Source organism: Triticum aestivum, chromosome 2A, assembly GCF_018294505.1.
Source record: "Triticum aestivum cultivar Chinese Spring chromosome 2A, IWGSC CS RefSeq v2.1, whole genome shotgun sequence".
Lineage (NCBI taxonomy): Eukaryota > Viridiplantae > Streptophyta > Magnoliopsida > Poales > Poaceae > Triticum > Triticum aestivum.
The window spans coordinates 635066409-635085765 of record NC_057797.1 but is presented as its reverse complement, the minus strand read 5'-3'; positions in this window follow the sequence as shown (position 1 = coordinate 635085765).

Below are 19357 nucleotides of genomic sequence, written 5' to 3'. Positions count from 1 at the left end.
GTCACACCATTCCCCCTTCCCTTATACTAGGTTTAAATCATTAGTGGTCTCTCTACTCCACATACACACACTCCCTCTCACACACAAACGCGCGCACAAACACACACAGACACACACAAACACCCATTAATCTGGATCATCATATCTCCCCATGTCCGCATGTGTATCTCACACACTCACTCTATAATTATGTATATGTGTCTCCATGTTACACAACACAAAGCCCCATGTACATGTCTCTCTCTATCCTCCACACACATAGACACAAAGAATCTGTTATCATTGCCTCAGTCTCTAGACATATCACACACGCACTCTCTCTCTCTCTCTTGCAAACACGCTCAACAAGGGTTTCCCCGTGAATAACTTATCGTATATTCATCAACAGTCGTGGCAGTACAGCGAACACGAGACGTGAAAAAGAATAAATCTACACGTGCTTAGACCACCTAGTATGACTACTAGGACTAGAGCAAGCCAAAAAGCGCGTCGCTGTCACCCCCTCCTTATCGGCGACGGGAAAACCTTTGTTTTACACAGTTGAGAAGTCATTGTGCAAATGCCTCACATGCTGAGGCGTTGAATAGAATGTAGATGCTAGTTTACGGAAACAAGTATCGATAATACGTTTGTATCTCCATACTTATATTTCTTCTCTTATAAAAAACCGAGTTGGTGATGATGGTACGCGTGCCATCTTGCAATATAGACCATTCGATCTATATCTGACTGATGGAAATTAAACTAAAAGATACTCGCACCCCTCTCCACATTTGCAGACAAGGCCTTCCCTCGTTCATCCTTATATCCAACAACCTCATTGTTGAGCAATTAAGAAAGGAAGCCTCTGGAACAAACTGGTCTGGTGGCCGCTGCGGGCGTCATCAATCCCCATGCCTCCGCTCAGTCCGACCACCAATCGCCACCACGCCCCACTCCTCTTCACCTTGTCTCCTATTTCTCGAGATATCATTAGTTTTTACACATGGGATTACTCCCGCATGGGTCAATCACAACGAGTGTTTTTATGAAAAAATGCATCTTGATGTTCCGTGCAATGCACGGATCTTGCTAGTACTCCTACAGAAGACTAAGTTGGTGCTGATGGTGTGTCTGCCATCCGTCATTTGTGACCATTAGATCTACATCTAACGATTGTGAGGTAAGTTGTTGCCTTTTCTCACAAACATCCCACTTATCTACCAATTTGCAGAAAAACCCATAATTAGTATCTTAAAACCAACCACATCCCTCCCTGACCTCACCAAAACAGACCAAGGAATATATTCTAATTGAAACATAATATATCTCTAGTGATATATGTATATCAAAATTAGAGTGTTTTGTATCAAGTTTGTGAAAAAGAATTATTCTAATTATGATTCGTTGCAACGCACATGAACATTGCTAGTATTTACAACCATGCAAAAAAATTTCTGTAGTATTCCATAGTTTTGAGTTTTCCATCAAGATATTAGTCACTCATGGTTGATATTTACTTTCAATCATGTACACATATGCACTATGTAACTAGCCTTGCTTATTGGGTTCCAAAGCTTAACTTTCACTCCTACTTACAAAATGTAGAGTATTTAACAGAAAACTACCACTTTCAACCAGCCCTAGGAAGAATCTATTGTAAAAAAATAGCAACAACATACCCAAAATTTCTTAATCCACGCCAAAAACTACTACCTATTGATTAGGTTAGTTTGAACCCATTTATGACAGGGTTGGCCCACACGTCCCTGCTGACGAGGCAGCTTAAACCAACACATTTTGTTTGACCGTTGACACGAGGGACCCACATCTGACCTTCTATCCTGTTATTCCCCCTCAAATCATTATTTTTCTCGAACATTACTTCAAATAGTACTGATGCATGTTCGTCGGGGGCGTCGGTGAAGAGCGAGTTGGCCGCCGCTCCACCAGATGGGCTGGACACCGCGCTGGCCTCAGCACGGGTTGGCAGGCTGGCCCGAGCGTGACTCACGAGCGAGCAAGCCGTCGCGCTGGCCTTCGCTCGAGCCAGATGGCTGGCCTTAGCGCGGCGCGTGCGAGCAAGCCGCCCCGCCGGCGTGCCAATCTAGCTAGCAAACCTTGCAGACAAGAAGATGGACGGAGCTATCTTGGCTAGCTAGTGGCCGCGAGCGCCGGGCGGAGCTGGCATCCGGGCTGCCACAAGATGGGCTCCGCACCACCGGTGGTTTTGACCTCGCCTTCTACAGAAGGCGGTAGCTGCGTCCCGTGGCCGAGGATGACTAGGTGGACGGGCCGGAGGTAGGAGGTCACTCAGGGATTTTTGTGCAGCCTGACATGTAGGTCCCACAAGTCATAACGCCCAGTCGAATAGAAGGCGTTGTCTTAATGGGCGACATGGGCCCTATTTGGATACTCTAAGTCAGAGGTTAGATTCTAACCCTGAACTAACTCTAACCAAAGTGGTGCTTGGATGGCAGGGTTAGATTGAGAACAAAATGTATCCAAACAGGGCCATGGGTTGAAACGTGCCTATAATGACACTTTGTAGAGTAGTCGTTTCTTGGTAGGGCTGGTTAGTAAGAGCATGTACAATGGTTGATAAGGTAGTCTTATCTTAAGTCTGCCATGTATGCAAGTGGTAGTAGTTTCTTGGCATTATTAGTGGTTTCTTGCATTATTAGGGGTTTCTTGTAAGGCTACTCATAGTGGGGAGTATCATATGCTAGTGACATGCATATGATACTAGTGTATGATACTACCTCCATAGTGCATAGTATCATAAACTAGTATCATAGATGATCATATTTATTGCCATGCATGACACAAAGTAGCATAGCATTTAACATGATATGGTATCTACCTACGTTACTCTAACACACTCTCTCTTCTTTAATTATGTGCCACATAAGCATGTTTGCTAGTCCCAAGTGCATGTTACCACTTATGTTACCCCCACTATGGCCAGCCTAAGGAACAATGTACTACTAGCGACAAAAGGTGATTCTATCTTGCTTTGTACTCCAACAAGTACTACTGCTGGTCGCGGGAGTGTATACCTCGTTTTGTGGGTTCGATCCTCGTTTTGTGCAGCTGTTCCGATAGACCCCTTCTCCACCATTGGGATCGGCCTTCCGGACTGGCCGGGCTTGAATATGTATGATGATGCCTACATGAGATTGAAGAAGATAGCAATTGCGGACCCACCGACAAAGCGACGCAGCTACGATGATTACTATCTCATCGCAGTGTTTGACATAAGGAATGCCATCAATGCAAGAGGCAGTAACGGCAGAGGTTGACGCATGTTGGTAGCGACAAATTTGTACCCCTACACGTTCAAAGACGCCGTGCGCTATCTAGGCCGCATCTTCACGGTGACAAGCCAGGGGACTTGTTTCATCTAGTTGCCATCCTACTGTACGGGAGATTACAAACAGAATGCACAAACCATCATTTGCATCCCTAATGGTACTCCATTATTTTGCAGGGACCAGCCATCCCACGATCAAAATAAGATCGCCGATCCTGGATGTGCATTTGCATCCGCGATTCGGTCTAACCTGGAACCTTGTAGCCGACTTTGGCATATTGGGATCAATTATCTTAGTAGTCGTTACCCATGGTACCACTGATGTGCAACATGGTCACACAATCTACCACGATCGGACCATCACCATCTACCCATGTATTCCATTTTTTAACCCTCTCGCCTTCTCTTTCATTGTTGTACTAGTACTCTACTTATGTACTCGTAGGAGTACTTTTTACCTTGGAGGACGCATATAGCTAGCTAGGCCCTTGAAGACTTGAACCCACTAGCTGCCACCATTTTTGTTTTTCCATGCCTTACTATCTCATCCATGTAGCCAACAGTGGCTATATATAATAAGCCGGTTATTTTACTTCCTCTATACCGGAGTAGTACTATTTGCTGCACAGTATTACTGACCGCCATATTTGAGCACAACATTATTATGCATGGACCTTGACTATGTACGTCACCATGTGTCCAGATCTGATATGCCGCGTGTACCAGATGAACGACGCCGAGTTCGACCCCCGTGATGCTACGTGGGTGCCGAGGAACACTCTTGGAGAGTACTCGCTTTTCATTTGGGGCAGCTACCCCATTGTGAAGCGGATGCCACCTTCCGTGCACGACACGGAAGGCCTGCTGTTCATGAAGCATGGTTGTGTCTTCAGTGCGCACCGCTGGATGAACGTCATGCTAGGACATGCTATCCCTGATTTATGCCGCTTCAGCTTGGATGAGTCTCCATTGTGTGGAACCGGACTAGAAAGCTGCGACAATGATTCCCGTTGCCCACCGCTATAGATCGTGCCATCCATGAAGAACACCTGGGACTGGAACCTGGAGGAGGACATGTAGCCCATCTATAACGTGTAAGTGGAGTACGGTAAATTGTGAACGGTAGCGCTGTGAATATATGTAGACTAGTGGTGCACAAATTTATCACATGAATTGGAGACGAACTTGTGTGGCATACTGGCATTTTGTCCTTTAGAATTTATTACTAGTAAATGTGTTATTTGTACGTGCAACTTGTGTGGTTGTTGCACGGGCTCCAACACGCTCTTTGAGAAAAAAAGGTGGCACGGCTTTGGATATACGTGACGTGGTGGCATCATACAGTAGCATCGTTCGCTATAGTTGTAGTACGCTCCTACCAGGACGACAACTCCTATAAAACCTTGCGCTTGGCTCTTTGCCTCTTTGGGAGGTTCAACAGTTTGTACTCATGTGAACCTTGCACTTGGCTCTTTGCTTCTTCGGAAGGTCCAACAATGATGATACTATAGTACACATTATGCTTGTAGCAATCTGACACCGATTGAACTGCTGCACGTCCACCACGAGGGCGAGGGTGAGGGAGAGGGAGAGGGAGAGGGCGCTGTAGTCAAAACCCTATCCTCGTCTTGCGAACCACCGCGCGCATGGGTGAGGAAGAGGCGTAGTAAGCAAGCTTCTCCTCCTTCAGTGAGTTGACGGGACACATCAAAGCAGTACTAGTACTAGTCCATACTGCGTCCTTTCCGGTTAATACACCCTCCTTTCTGGTCTACAGGGCTCAATTCAAAAATCTCACCAACCAAGATAGATGGTGAGTGGTGGAATACTTTTTGTAGTTTGAAAAAGCACCCAATTAATGCTCTTGTTTTCCTCAAAAAATTATGTTTACCAATGCATTAATTGTAATGCATGAATGCATAAAGTACATGCATTGGTCAATTTTCTCTTAATACTTGCATGCAATGATTTAATGCACCTTGGAATCTGAACTTGTGATGAAGAACAACCAAATTGAGCCTTATAAAATGGAAAAACTAAAATTTTGAGATAAGCCCTATAAACCAAAAAGGAGGGTGTATGGCTTAATTTGAAACGAGAAAAATACACTTGCGGTCAATGTATGTGACAATATGCTCTTTACGATCACTATATTTAGTTTTGCGGTGATTATACAATCACTAGCTCATTGTAGAACATCGTATTGCACCCTACTGACCAGCCACATAGTCGACGTGGCACTTTGTTGACTGGTTAAATTGTCACCTGGTTTCTGGGTCCCACCTGTTAGTTGGCAGAGCAAAGAAATCAGCTAAAAAACAAAGAGTGTAGTACATCTACACTTCCGATGCATTTAGCCTTTAATATAAATCGATATTGATTGACTAATGCACCAACTTGTGCTCTAGGTATAGGCTACATGTCTATCCTTAATTACAGCTGTCGGATCTCGGGTTCCGGCAAACCCTTAAGGATCGAACTTTGGGGTGCGCGCAAAGTTCTTTCCCTCCTACCGATCTACGCCCTGGCTCGCTAAGGTCTCGCGGACGAACTCGATGCATCGCAACACAAAGACTCATGATTTATACTGGTTCGGGCCACCGTTGTGGTATAATACCCTGCTCCAGTGTGGTGGTGGTGGATTGCCTCCTAGGCTGATGATGAACAGTACAAGGGGAAGAACAACCTCCTGAGGTTGAGGTGTTCTTGTGCTTGGTGGACTTGTGTTGTTCTTCGATGCCCCCTAGCTACGGTGGTGGCTAGCTCTATTTATAGAGGCCCTGGACCTCTTCCCAAATATTGAGCTGGAAGGGAGCCAACAATGGCGGCGAATTTGAAAGGGGAAAACTAGTACAAGCTATCCTAACAAAAGGAGGTCTTCGCCTGCCAAAGGTTCTGGTGATGACGCCGTCTTGGGCTCCATGGTAACGTCCGTCCTGCCGTCCTTCTGGTCTTGGTCTTGTTGCACCGATATGGAAACCTTTGCCTGATGCCTCGGTACTCCGCGACTGCACTTGCCCCCTTGGCACCAAAGGGGAAACAAGGACACTGTGCGTGCTGGCGCCCGCCTGGTCTCGATCGTCATGGCTCACGTCACGAGAGCCCCACGAGGTTCGCCCCACCTTGATATCTCTGCTCCTCGCGAGGCAGCCTGGTGAGGCCGCTCCTGAGGAGGTCTTGCGTCGTCCGCCTCGCGAGGCTTGGCCCCTTGCGAGGGTCTTGGTTCCTTGTTGATGAAGATGGGCCGTACAGACCTGCCAGCACAGCCACGCCATGGGCCGCAGGCAGGCAAGTCTGGGGACCCCCGTTCCCAGAACATCGACAGTAGCCCCTGGGCCCAAGGCGCACTCGGGCTTGGCTTCGAGGCGAAGCCAAATGTCAAGCGCGGGGCGCCGCGGGCCCCAAAAGCCTGCGACGTTGGTTGACACGTGGCGGTTGATTGGACGTGGGCATCTCTGCTTCCCCACGCTGCCTTTGAATCCGCCTGGCTACGCGGCCCCCGCAACCTACACAGTTATTGTCCCATTGCCCACGCCTTGCCTCCCCAGTCCTTCCGCTTCCTCGAGACTCCGCTCCTCCTCTCCAATCTGTCCTGCACTCTGCCTGCTTCGTCACCATGGTGCCGAAACAATCAAACAAGGGGAAGAAACCTCTGTCCTCGCCGAGTGCTCCTCCGTCCTTCGAGCCAGCGCTCGGCCGACCTTTGGTGCTCAACGACGAGGCCATGGACAAGGTGCGCCCCATGCTTGCTTCTAGTTTCAATGAGCGGGGAGACACGGTGGCTTGGCCCGCGTCTCGCACTCGCATTGCCCGGGCAGCCACTAAGGTCCCAATCTTTATAGATGCCCTCTAGGCTAGCCTGATTCCCCCTTCTCCGCCTTCTTCAATGCGGTACTCGAGTATTATCTGATCCACATGTTGCATCTCGATCCTCAATCTGAGACTCTTCTCGCCGTCTTCGCCTTTGTGTGCGAAGCCATGGTGGGCATCGCTCCTTCGGTGGCCCTCTTCCGCCATTTCTTCTCACTGCATTTGACAGAACCTCGGCAGAGCTCGGGGTGCGTGAGCTTCCAGGCCATGGCCGCGATGGCGGGCGAGGGGATCGACTTCGTGCTTCCTCCATCCACGAGCGAGTTTCGGACACGATGGGTGTTTGTCGACACCGGTGTGCTCGGCCCTCTGCTCCATGCCCCGGCAGGGCCTTCTGTTCCCAACTCCAGTTGGGGCCACCAGAGGCTCGCGAGCCCCCGTCTCGTTCCCGTCTGGCTCAGGCTAAGGAGGTTGAAGGACCGCAGCGTGACTGCGCCTATGGTGGTGAAGGAGTTCGTCAAGCGCCGAGTCGCTCCGCTTCAGCGCCATTCCCGCCCGATGTGGGCCTTGCTCAGCAGTCAGGACCATATGAGGTTTCAAGAGGAGGGGCTTCCTCTTAAGATGCAGCAAACGGTGCTTACGGTCCTGACGGGTGCCCCTCTGCCGGACGACATGCCCAGGAAGAGCTGTCTGCTGTACCGCTACGAGAACAACACCGAATTTGCCAAGAGCATGCCCTTCTTTGATGACTGGGGGCTGCGCCAGATCGGCCTGGTGGGGCCCCGCGAGTACCCCGTCGATGTGGTTCCCTTCCTTGCCAGCGGTGCCGAGCTCGCCCCAAGTGAGGGTGCAGGAGGGCGAGCTCCGACGGAGGCCGATAGCCCAAGTGCTGAGGAGCACATGCTGCATGGTGATCCTGGGGCGTCGTCCTCGGGAGCTCGCGATCCCTCCCCTGGGGCGTCGGTTACTGAGGCGACGCAGCATGCGGTTCCTGAGGTCAAAGCCCAGAAGCCTTGGGAGGTCGTGGTGAGACGGTGCTGGACTGTTCACCGCAGCCATGCACCCCTGAAGTTGTCCCTCCAAGCTCTTCCTCGGCCTCGCTCCGCGCCAGCCGCCACGTCCAGCGCTTCGGTTGGCTTTGCATGGACTTCGAGGAGCTCCGCAAGAGGAAGGGATCCCCGAGTGGCAACATCATCTTCGGGCCATTGAAGCGACGAAAGTATATCGCCGTCGACGAGTAAGCACCTTATCTTGGTGATCTTTCGTGTGTCGCCTTCCTTTCCTGACAATTATCCCCTCAGGACCCCTTCTGCCAAGGCCGTGAAGTCTCCTAAGAAGCAGCCCCTCTCGTCCTGTTGCACCCGGCAAGCTCCAATGTCGCATACTCGGGTGTTGCCCACGGCGCGGGGTCAGCCACGGGAGTTTGTCTGTCACCAGGACGCCCCGAGCTTGCGCCTTCGTCATCCTTCCCTCATGGCCTTGCTCGGAGCGCAGCGGGCGTGCCACGAGCTCCTCCTCTGGTCATGGACATCAGCTGGTTGGCTTCGATCTTCATCTCCTCCTCAAGTAGCGGGCCCCGCCTGGCCGGGGCCCCTCGTGAGGTCGGGTTGGAGCCTGGAGCGGCACCAACCCGTAGCCCCCTGCCAAGAGGGAGCGCGCCGCTCCGCATTCCAGTTGCAGCCCCCGTGGCGCAGGACGAGGTGGGTCACGCATTGGAGTTCGAGCGCGGGCGGAGCGTCGTTCGTCGCGAGCTCTTTCAGGAGGCGATGGGCACGATGAGCCGACTTGGTGAAGAGCTTGCGGGTGTCGACGCGCGCCTCGAGGCCGAGGGTCTACGACTGGCGGAGGAGTGGCATAGGCTGAAAGTGGCCGTCAACCTTGGGCGCCACCAGCGCGAGCTAGAAAACACGAAGGCTCGTGAAGCTGACCGCCGTCGCGAGGCTGCGGAGAAGCACATGTGGGACCTCCACGCTTGGGGCATGTTGGGGATATTACTACTGGGCGTAAACCGGCCTATCTGGGCCGGGTTAACTTCGTCAGTAGTTAAGTATGTTAAAGCCCAAGAAGACAGAGGAGGGCTCAAGGCCCATGGTCGGTTCAAGGCCTGTAGCCGTAAACCAGCGTTAGTAGTTAACCTGTATTGTAAGTTAGGAATAAGTAGAGACCAAACCGGACACATCTATGAGCCGGTATTGGGACTCCGTAAGCCGACGGGAGTCACCCGTGTATATAAGGGGACGACCCGGCGGCGGTTCAAGGACAACAGACAACAACTCGAGACATAGGCGAAGCTTGTTTGCTCCCTAGTCATAGAAACCCCATCAATTCCATAACAACTAGACGTAGGCTTTTACCTTCATCGAAGGGGCCGAACTAGTATAAACTCTCTTGTGTCCTTGTGTCCGCTTTAACCCCTTCAAGCTAACCCGTCGCGATGGCTCCACGACTAAGTCCTTTCTCTAGGACAACTGCCGTGACAAAACCACGACAGTTGGTGCCCACTGTGGGGCCCTCGCACGATGGTTTCCGGTTCTTGGAGGGTCGCTTTGAAGGACTCGAGGGCTACGCTGTAGGCCGGATGACTAAGAGTCATCGCGGTAAGCTCTACATCGACGACGCAGGCTGGAGCCCCGAGGCCGGCTCAATTGAGTACGGGTACCGGGTCCCCTTTGGTAGCATTCACGTTTTCATTGGCAAGATCGGTGAACCGGGCCCTGAGCCGTACATCTGCAACGACCTCGTCGAGATGGCTCAGCGTGCGCGATCCGCCCGGGTTAAACCGGCCATGAAGCGTGCCTTCGTGGGAGTCATCCATGGAGGAAGTTATGAGGACGGATCGGAATTTCGCGGCACGACCGTCGTTTGTTCCAGTGACGAATCTTCGACTGGAGAAACCGAATCTCTTTATCAGCTACAAGATGGCCAGATTGGGAGTTGTTCCGATGGCGATAGTATTCCGGACCCCTTTGATCTGCCCAACCGGGTTGGAATATTCATGGCCGGAACACAAGCAGCGCTTCATTCTTCGACAGCTGCGGCAACGGTCTCCGGTTCAGCAGCGGCGACGGCTGCCGGGGCAGGAGGCCCTGTGCACCCGCCGGCTCAGGTTCTATCAGAACTATTTGATGTGTTGGCTGTGCTTATGGCGGAAGTTAATCCGCCGGATCAGGACGTTCACAACGCGGAGATTGCAAAGGTAAAGGAACAGATCACCCAGACCAAGGCGGATCTGGCGGCTGAGGACACCAGGATGGCCGCAGAGAGGGCCGCTTTAGACGCACAGGCCTGCAAGCTTATGTTGGACCAGAGCGTGTCACATGAAGTCATGAGGAGGAAGCACCAATCCCGCTTACCTCCGGTTTTCGAGGCCAGAGACCTTTTCAACACTCCAGGACCAAGAGTCGGCAATCCGCTGGAGGGAAACCGGGCAGAAGCCCCTGGGATCGGTGCACCGGTTTAGCCTCGTAAGATGGACCTGCCTCGTCAAAACACCGTTGTACCTCAGGCAGCTTTAACACCTCTGGGTCACTACTCCAACCCAATGGACAATCTTGTTGCCGCTGCTGCACGGCTGGAGGCCATTCCAATTGAAGGTGACTCGCCGTAGGCAGTAGAGACGCGACGGGTCAAGGAACTTCTGAGGACAGCTTTGGCCCAACAGGAAGCGTACTCGTACAGCCACGACTGGATCCACTCGACCCCCCGTCCAAGCCGGAGCTATAGCAGACACATGGATGAACCGACAGTGTCGAGTAATGAACGACGTGGGGTACCCAGTGACAACAACCCGGCGGGTGGTGCTGATGACGCTCAAGGAGTGGTGGACCGGGCCCGCGCGCGCAGGGATGCCGAGTTAGCCTCAAGGCATCAGGCTCGGCAGCTCACGCCGGTTCGTCCAACCACCTTGACTGAACCTGGTGTTACTTCTAGTTCTTTGGGGGTGCTGATGACGCTCAGGGAGTGGTGGACCGGGCCCGCGCGTGCAGGGAGGCCGAGTTAGCCTCACGGCATCAGGCTCGGCAGCTCACGCCGGTTCGTCCAACCACCTTGACTGAACCTGGTGTTACTTCTAGTTCTTTGGGGGTGCCTTGCCTTATCCCCGCTTTACGCAACGTGCGCCTGCCCAAGGATTTCAAAGGCCCACACAAGGTACCAAATTCACGGCGGATGAACCTCTAGAGACATGGGTGGAGAGCTATGAGATGGCCATGGAGATGCTTGATGTGGATGACGCGGCGTGTGCGAAATACTTCACCATGATGCTCGAAGGAACGGCCCGTACTTGGTTAAAAAGCTTGCCGGCTAATTCTATTAGTTCATGGGCCCAATTACGAGCCCGGTTTATCAGCAATTTCAAAGATACCTGTAAACAGCCTATGTCGATAGTGGACTTAGCTGCATGCATCCAGGAGGAAGGAGAATCAACGACTCATTGGGTGCGCCGGGTTTCACAAGTGTTGCACTCCTCAGACCGCATCAATGCTGACACCGCAGTATTAACCCTAGAAGGCAATTGCAGGTTCGGACCCCTAAAGCTGAAGTTGGGACGGATGAAGCGTCATTGCACCGACATGGGGACCCTCATGGCCGCTTTGGTGAAATATGCTGATTCTGATAGTACCAAGGATCCCGAATCTGATGATGACAAGACAGGGAAAGGGAAGAAGAACAGCAGCTCCAAAGGTCAGCAGCATCACTGGGCAGGCAATGGTGGAGGAAGCAAGCGTAAAGCGGATGGTAACATGGACTTTGTGGATAATACCAACGCACAGGACAATGGCCAGCGACGCAAGGGTAGGCCGAAAAATCGTAATGGAGCGCCCAACCCTAACCCAAACCGCCTAAACTATCTGCTAAGCCAGCCCTGTCCAAGACGTGGGACGAAGGAGGCGCTGGCAAACCACCTTTGGAAAGATTGCTTTATTATGCAGGAGTTCAAGAATTCTAATAATTTCCGGTATGATCACGAATCTGGCGGTGGCTCGGGATCCGGGCCGGGTTACGGAGGAGGAAGTTCCAGTTCAGGATTTAATGGTAACCCGGGCGGACATAATGGTCAAAATAGTCAGAACAACCAGGGTGGTTACAACCAACAGCAGCAACAGTCAGGTTACCAGAGCAACCCAAAGCAGTTGAGTAGTGGGCAGTACCATGTCTACACCACTAGCTTGGACAAGCGAGACCGGAAGGTTCAGAGGCGGGCGGTCAACTCTGTTGAACCGGCCATACCCCGTTATCTACGTTGGTCTGAACAACCAATCATATGGAGCATATAGGATCACCCTCCCCAGGTCGATAATCCGGGTCAGTTGGCTCTGGTGGTGGCGCCTCAGGTGGGAGGTTACAAGTTCACCAAGGTTCTCATGGATGGAGGGAGCAGCATTAACATCCTGTACTATGAGACCTTCCGTCGTATGGGACTAACAGATAAGAATCTCAAACCGTCTAATACAGTATTCCACGGTGTAGTGCCAGGCAGATCAGCATATCCCGTTGGTAAGATAGCTCTGGAAGTGGCCTTTGGGGATGATCATGATTCTAGGTCGGAGATATTGACGTTTGAAGTGGTGAAAATCCAAAGTCCATATCATGCCCTGTTTGGGCGACCGGCCTATGCCAAGTTTATGGCTCGGCCCTGTTATGTGTATTTGCAGCTCAAGATGCCGGGTCACAAGGGGACAATAACGGTTCACGGAAGCCGCAAAATCGCTTTGGAATGCGAGAAAGGAGATGCGGCTTATGCAGAGTCGGTTTGTGCCACCGAGGAGTTGAAGTACTATAAAGACAATGTTGATCCGGCGGACATGACTCTGTTGAAGAAGCCAACTACGGAGCATGATCCGGCCCTGATGTTCAAATCGGCGGCAGAAACTAAGCTTATTGACTTCGTACCTGGTGATTTGTCCAAGCAGTTCAGCATCAGTGCCAACTTGGATCCGAAATAGGAAAGCGCGCTCATCGAGTTCATCCGTGAGAATCGGGACATTTTTGCATGGAAGCCCTCTGACATGCCAGGTGTACCGAGGCAACTCGCTGAGCACACATTTAATGTGGATCCTAAATATAAACCGGTGAAACAGTTCCTCCGCCGGTTTAACAAAGAAAGACACAAGGCAATTGGAGAACAGGTAGCCAGGCTCTTAGCGGCTGGCTTTATTGTTGAAGTTTTTCACCCTGAGTGGCTTGCCAATCCGGTGCTGGTCCTCAAGAAAAACGGCACCTGGCGCATGTGTGTGGATTACACAGATCTTAATAAGGCTTGTCCAGTAGATCCTTTTGCTCTCCCCCATATTGATCAAATTATTGATGCTACGGCGGGCTGTGAGCGTTTAAGTTTTTTGGATGCGTATTCTGGCTATCATCAGATCAAAATGGCAGTTAAGGACCAGGAGAAGACGGCATTTATAACTCCCTTTGGAGCCTTCTGCTATGTGTCTATGCCCTTCGGCCTCAAGAGTGCCCAAGCGACTTACCAACGGTGTGTACAAAATTGTCTTCACAAGCAGATTGGCCGTAATGTACATGCTTATGTGGATGATATCGTGGTTAAGTCCAGGGAGAAGGAGACCCTGATTGATGATTTGAAGGAAACCTTTGATAACCTGAGGACATACAAGATGATGCTTAATCCAGAAAAGTGTGTCTTTGGTGTACCGACGAGCAAGTTATTAGGCTTCTTGGTGTCCAATAGGGGAATTGAGGCTAATCCGGAGAAGATCACAGCCATCACCTCCCTCGCTAAACCGAAGTGTATCAATGATGTTCAGCGCCTGGCAGGCCGGATTGCTGCGTTAAGCCGGTTTATCAGTCGCCTCGGTGAGAAGGCAATCCCTTTGTATCAGATGTTGAAAAAGACGGATCAGTTTGTCTGGAGTTCTGCTGCTGATGAAGCATTTGAGGACTTAAAACGGCAATTGGCCAATCCGCCTGTGCTCGCTGCTCCCATTGACAAGGAGCCGTTGCTGCTATATGTTGCTGCTAATGCTCGGGCGGTCAGGGTGGCTATTGTGGTAGAGCGCAAGGAGGCAGGTAAGGAGCATCCGGTTCAATGTCCAGTCTATTATATCAGCGAGGTGCTCAGTGAGTCCAAGCAAAGGTATCCGCATTGGCAGAAGCTGGTGTATGGAGTTTTTATGGCAAGCCGGAAGCTTAAACAATACTTCCAAGGGCATCCAATTACAGTGGTCAGTTCTGCTCCTTTGGGAGATATCATCCAGAACCGGGAAGCAACTGGCCGGGTTGCAAAGTGGGCTATAGAGCTGGGGCGGTACGGTTTGAAGTATGTGCCTCAGACAGTGGTTAAGTCTCAAGCACTTGTTGATTTCATCAATGATTGGACGGAAATGCAAGCACCTGAAGAAAAGCCGGATCATACGTATTGGACCATCCATTTTGACGGATCCAGGCAGTTGGAAGGCTCGGGGGCTAGAGTCGTATTAACCTCCCCATGAGGTGATAAGTTTTGTTATGTTCTCCGCTTAATGTTCCCTTGTACTAACAATACAGCTGAGTATGAAGCCTTGCTCCATGGTCTCCGGATTGCTAAGGAGATGAATCTAAGTCGAGTTAAGTGCTTCGGTGACTCGGACCTTGTGGCTCAGCAGGTGTCTGGCACTTGGGACTCCAAGGACCCACTCATGGCAGCATTTCGTCGTGAGGTGGATATTGTTGCAGGTTATTTCAGAGGCTATCAGGTGGACCACGTGGACCGGCGGAAAAATGAAGCGGCGGACGCTTTAAGCCGGCTGGGCTCTCAGCGCAAACCGGTCCCGCCCAATGTTTTTCTGGATGTGCTGCACAACCCGTCGGTGAAGATCCCTGGTGAAGAGGATTTGGCTATTCCTGATCCGGAGGTTCAATTGGTGGCAGCTATTCATGTTATTCCGGATTGGACGCTTCCTTACCCGGCGTACAAGAACCGGGGCGAGTTGCCAGAGGATGAGATTCTGGCCCGGCAGATAATCCGGCGTTCCAAGTCCATGGCTATCATCAACGGCGAGTTGCATCATTGCAGTGTATCAGGAGGTTTTCAACATTGCGTATCTCCTGAAGAAGGCCGTGAAATTTTGCGTGAGATCCACGAAGGAGATTGTGGTCACCACGCCGGTTCAAAGTCTCTGGTGGCTAAAGCGCTTCGCCATGGCTTCTATTGGTTAACTGCTCATGCTGATGCGGAGGATCTGGTCAAACGATGTGATGGTTGCCAAAGGTTTTCAAGACGTGCTCATGTACCGGCTCAAGAATTGAGAATGATTCCAATTACTTGGCCGTTTGCGACTTGGGGGCTGGATATGGTTGGGCCTTTCAAAAGGTCCAAAGATAAGAAGACCCACCTCCTGGTGGCGGTTGACAAGTTTACAAAGTGGGTGGAGGCAGAACCTATTAGCAAGTGTGATGTGGCCACGGCGGTTCAGTTCATCAAAAAGGTGATTTTCCGGTTTGGCTTTCCGCACAGCATTATCACAGATAATGGTACCAATTTGTCCAAAGGTGCTATGAAGGAGTTCTGCAAACGGGAGCACATCCGGCTCGACGTTTCATCAGTGGCACATCCATAGTCCAATGGTCAAGCAGAAAGAGCTAATCAAGAGATCCTGAGAGGCATCAAGCCCCGGCTCATGGTTCCTTTGCAGAGAACGCCGGGTTGTTGGGTAGAAGAATTACCATCTGTGCTATGGAGCATCAATACAACACCCAATAGATCAACAGGATACACATCGTTCTTCATGGTTTATGGAGCGGAGGCGGTTCTCCCCAGTGATATCCGTCATGATTCACCTCGTGTAACGGCTTATATTGAAGCGGACAATGAGACAGCACGGCAAGATGCTTTGGACCGGTTGGATGAAGAGCGTGACATTGCAGCCGCCCGATCGGTGATTTACCAGCAGGATCTTCGTCGTTATCATAGTCATCGGGTCAGAACCAGAACCTTTCAGGAGGGAGATTTGGTGCTTCGGCTCATCCAAGATCAGACTGGTATGCATAAGTTATCCCCACCTTGGGAGGGGCCTTTCGTGGTCAGCAAGAATCTGCACAACGGGTCATACTATCTGATCGATATTCGAGAACATAAGGACTCACGTACATCAGAAGAGGAGACCAACAGGCCGTGGAACATAGCTCATCTTCGGCCTTATTATACCTGAGCCATTGGTTCTACTTATGTACATATTACAGCGACGTATATATTAACTATAATAAACCGGAACCTCAGCTAAAGCGGGGTATCTGTTCTTTTACATCATGTGTATTTACACGGAGTTGTTTTAAAGCGGCTTCCGGTTTACCCCTTGAGTTCTCTTTGCTAAAAGCATCGTGTTATATCACTTGGAGGATTGGTCGTGTCCGAACCAATACCATGCCTCTTGATAGGCGAGAGCCACCAGATCACTTGGGGACTTGGTCATGTCTGCACCAGTCATGCCTCTTGATTGGCCTAAGGCCACAAAATCACTTGGGGGCTTGGTCGAACCCGAACCATGACCATGCCATTTTGTCGGCATAAATGCCATGGTTTCATTTGGGGACCTGGCTGACTAGAACCATAGTTACACCTAACGGGAGCTTGGTCGTGTTTGGCCATGGTAACGCCATTTGATTAGCTTAAATAAGCCTTTTTTGGCAAACGGTTTTGTCATTGCTTTTGCTTCACACTTTTCTTTGAAGGGTTTTTTTGCTTTTTATTGCGTTTTTTAAACCGACAAAGTTTTTTAACCAATCAATTGACGGAACACAGTTCACGTCAATCCGGAGACTATTTGCCCGGTTTGATCCTTGTTGTTAACATCCTCTTATGGAGTAGCACGGTGTTTATCATAACCCGGCACGGTTTACATGGTAAACCAGCGTCATATATATATACAGGAGCTATTATCTCCTCCAACAGTGTGGGTTTGCAAAACTCCACTTCAAGATTGGCCAAGCCAACTTCACACTCAATGATGGCAGGTATTATGTATCTCAAAAATTTGATCATATACTTAAAATTTTGTTTTGGATGTTTTGATTTCATATATACAGACATCATATTCCGCCTGACGGTACAACCGTGGTGGCACTTGACGAATTTCTCATTTCAGAAAGTGTTTTGGAAAGTTCATTACCATAGGAAGAACAAATTATGCATGAAGGCATGTCAACATCAAAGGTATCAGCTAGCCTATTACAAGGCAACATGGTGGCCATAATAATATAATTGTTTTTCACAAAGGAGAGGCAGTTTTAAAACCGGCTTCCGGTTCAAGCTTGGTCACCAGCCTGGCCTGATGGTTGTGGGTCATCCTGCGCCGCTTCAGCCTCCGTTTCTCTACCCAGTGGTTGGAAATCCACAGTTGTCCAGTCGATTCCCATTAATGCTTGAAAAACAGCTTCATCATGGATCAACAATGACGGGTCAATATTGGGAGCGTAAGTATGCTTACGGATTGGAGGGATCAGATTTTCTGATTCGTGGATTGGTGCAGTTATTCGCTTGTTCTGACTATCATATTGCGCTTGATAATGAGACAAGTCTGCTTCTACAGCCAATTGACAAGCTAGCGGACGTACCTCCCGGTTTATTGCTTGCAGATCCGCTTCACCAAATTCTGACCCGTCTTCCTTCAAGCTGGGATAGCCCTGAGCCGCTTCAATAGGATCAAAATCCGGCACCCAGGCTTTTGCCCGGATTAAGGCATTGATTGCACCGGTTCGAGCAGCAGATTCCTTCAGCTCTTCAACCCGGGCAGGAAGCACTGACAGTTTCATCAGAGTATCTTGAATCAAAGTGGGCGCCGGTTTGTTATGAGACGCGGTACAGATGATCCGCTGGGCACCAGTATACAATTGTTCAACCAATGTATAGGCGGCTTTTAATTTTTTCCGCACATCTGACCCCAAGTGACCAATGCGTGTCCCTGAAATACCATAAAGGGTTAATAAACCGACGACTCTGCAAGAAGGCAGAGCCAATTCAGAAGGCAAGCTGGCTTACCAAAGATAGTAGTGGTCATGGCATGCACATGCCGCTTTATGCTGGTCAGTTCTTCCATCACTGGTTTTAGTGCAGCCTCGGCATCCTCTGCTCGTTTGATCAAAGCAGACTTTTCAGTGGCCCAATCCGCTCGTTTCTTCTTGAAGTTGTCCTTAAGTTGTTCCATGGCGCTTAAAGCGCTGGCCAATTCCTCTTTTGCTTTGGAGGTTTCAGCCTGTTGGGTTTTCAGGTTTTCTTGAAGATCGATGACTTGGTTTTCTTTCGTCTTCAGCTCCGCCTGCATGCATACAGATATATGCTTCAACAAATCGGTATAAGGATTGAAGTACCAACCACATAACAAGTTATGCACTTAGCACTTGGGGGCTAATGCATATTCGATCTTCATCTTTCAATTGTTTACAAAGTCCCAAGATCAATACAAGTATTCAACTTGGCACTTGGGGGCTAATGGCTATTTGATCATATATATTCTGATGCGGCAGTTTCAATTACTTAAAGTACCGGTTTAACTACGCTAAGTTGAACCGGCCCTTGGGGGCTACATCACCGAATTTCAAAGCATCAAGATTTATATTATTAAGTCCCGGTTTGAAAGAATATTTCAAACCGACCCTCGGGGGCTAGGAGAGTCAGCAAGAATGGAAGCATACAAGCAGGAAGGAGCATATGGAAGTTACCTCATATTTATCTTTCATCATATTAACCAGACCGGCTTCATAGTCACGACTGGTATACAGCCGGTTCAGATAGCCGGAATGGATATCTTGGGCGTTCAGAGCAGCATAAGTCGTCAGATCAGCGTTCCACTTGCCTTTGCCAAAGGCAGCAAATTCTTCCTTGGCAGAATGTTTGGATAAAGCGACATGATTGCTTGGCTCAGTATGGTCAGTGCCAGTAATGATTACCTCATCATCCTTGTTACCGCCGGTTTGCACTGGAGCTGTTGGCTTGTCAGTAGGTTTTGCTGGACCGGTGGAGCTTTCAATCCAGATGGAACCTGTGGGCTGATGGATAGGACCTGAGGTATCAGTAGGTCTCTCTTCAGCAATAAGATCATCATCTTGCTGCGGTGGATCATCGGGAATATCCTCAGGAATAGCCGCTTCAGCATTGGGTGTCTTGCCTGCTTCAAGAATGACATCTTCTTCGGCCGCTTTGTCCAGGCGGGCCTTCTTGCTTGGCCTAGGTTTGGCCCTGAGAATAATAATAAAATCAAGTACAGCATATGTTCTAAGGCGATATACTGCAAATATCACAATAAGTATAGCTTACCCAAG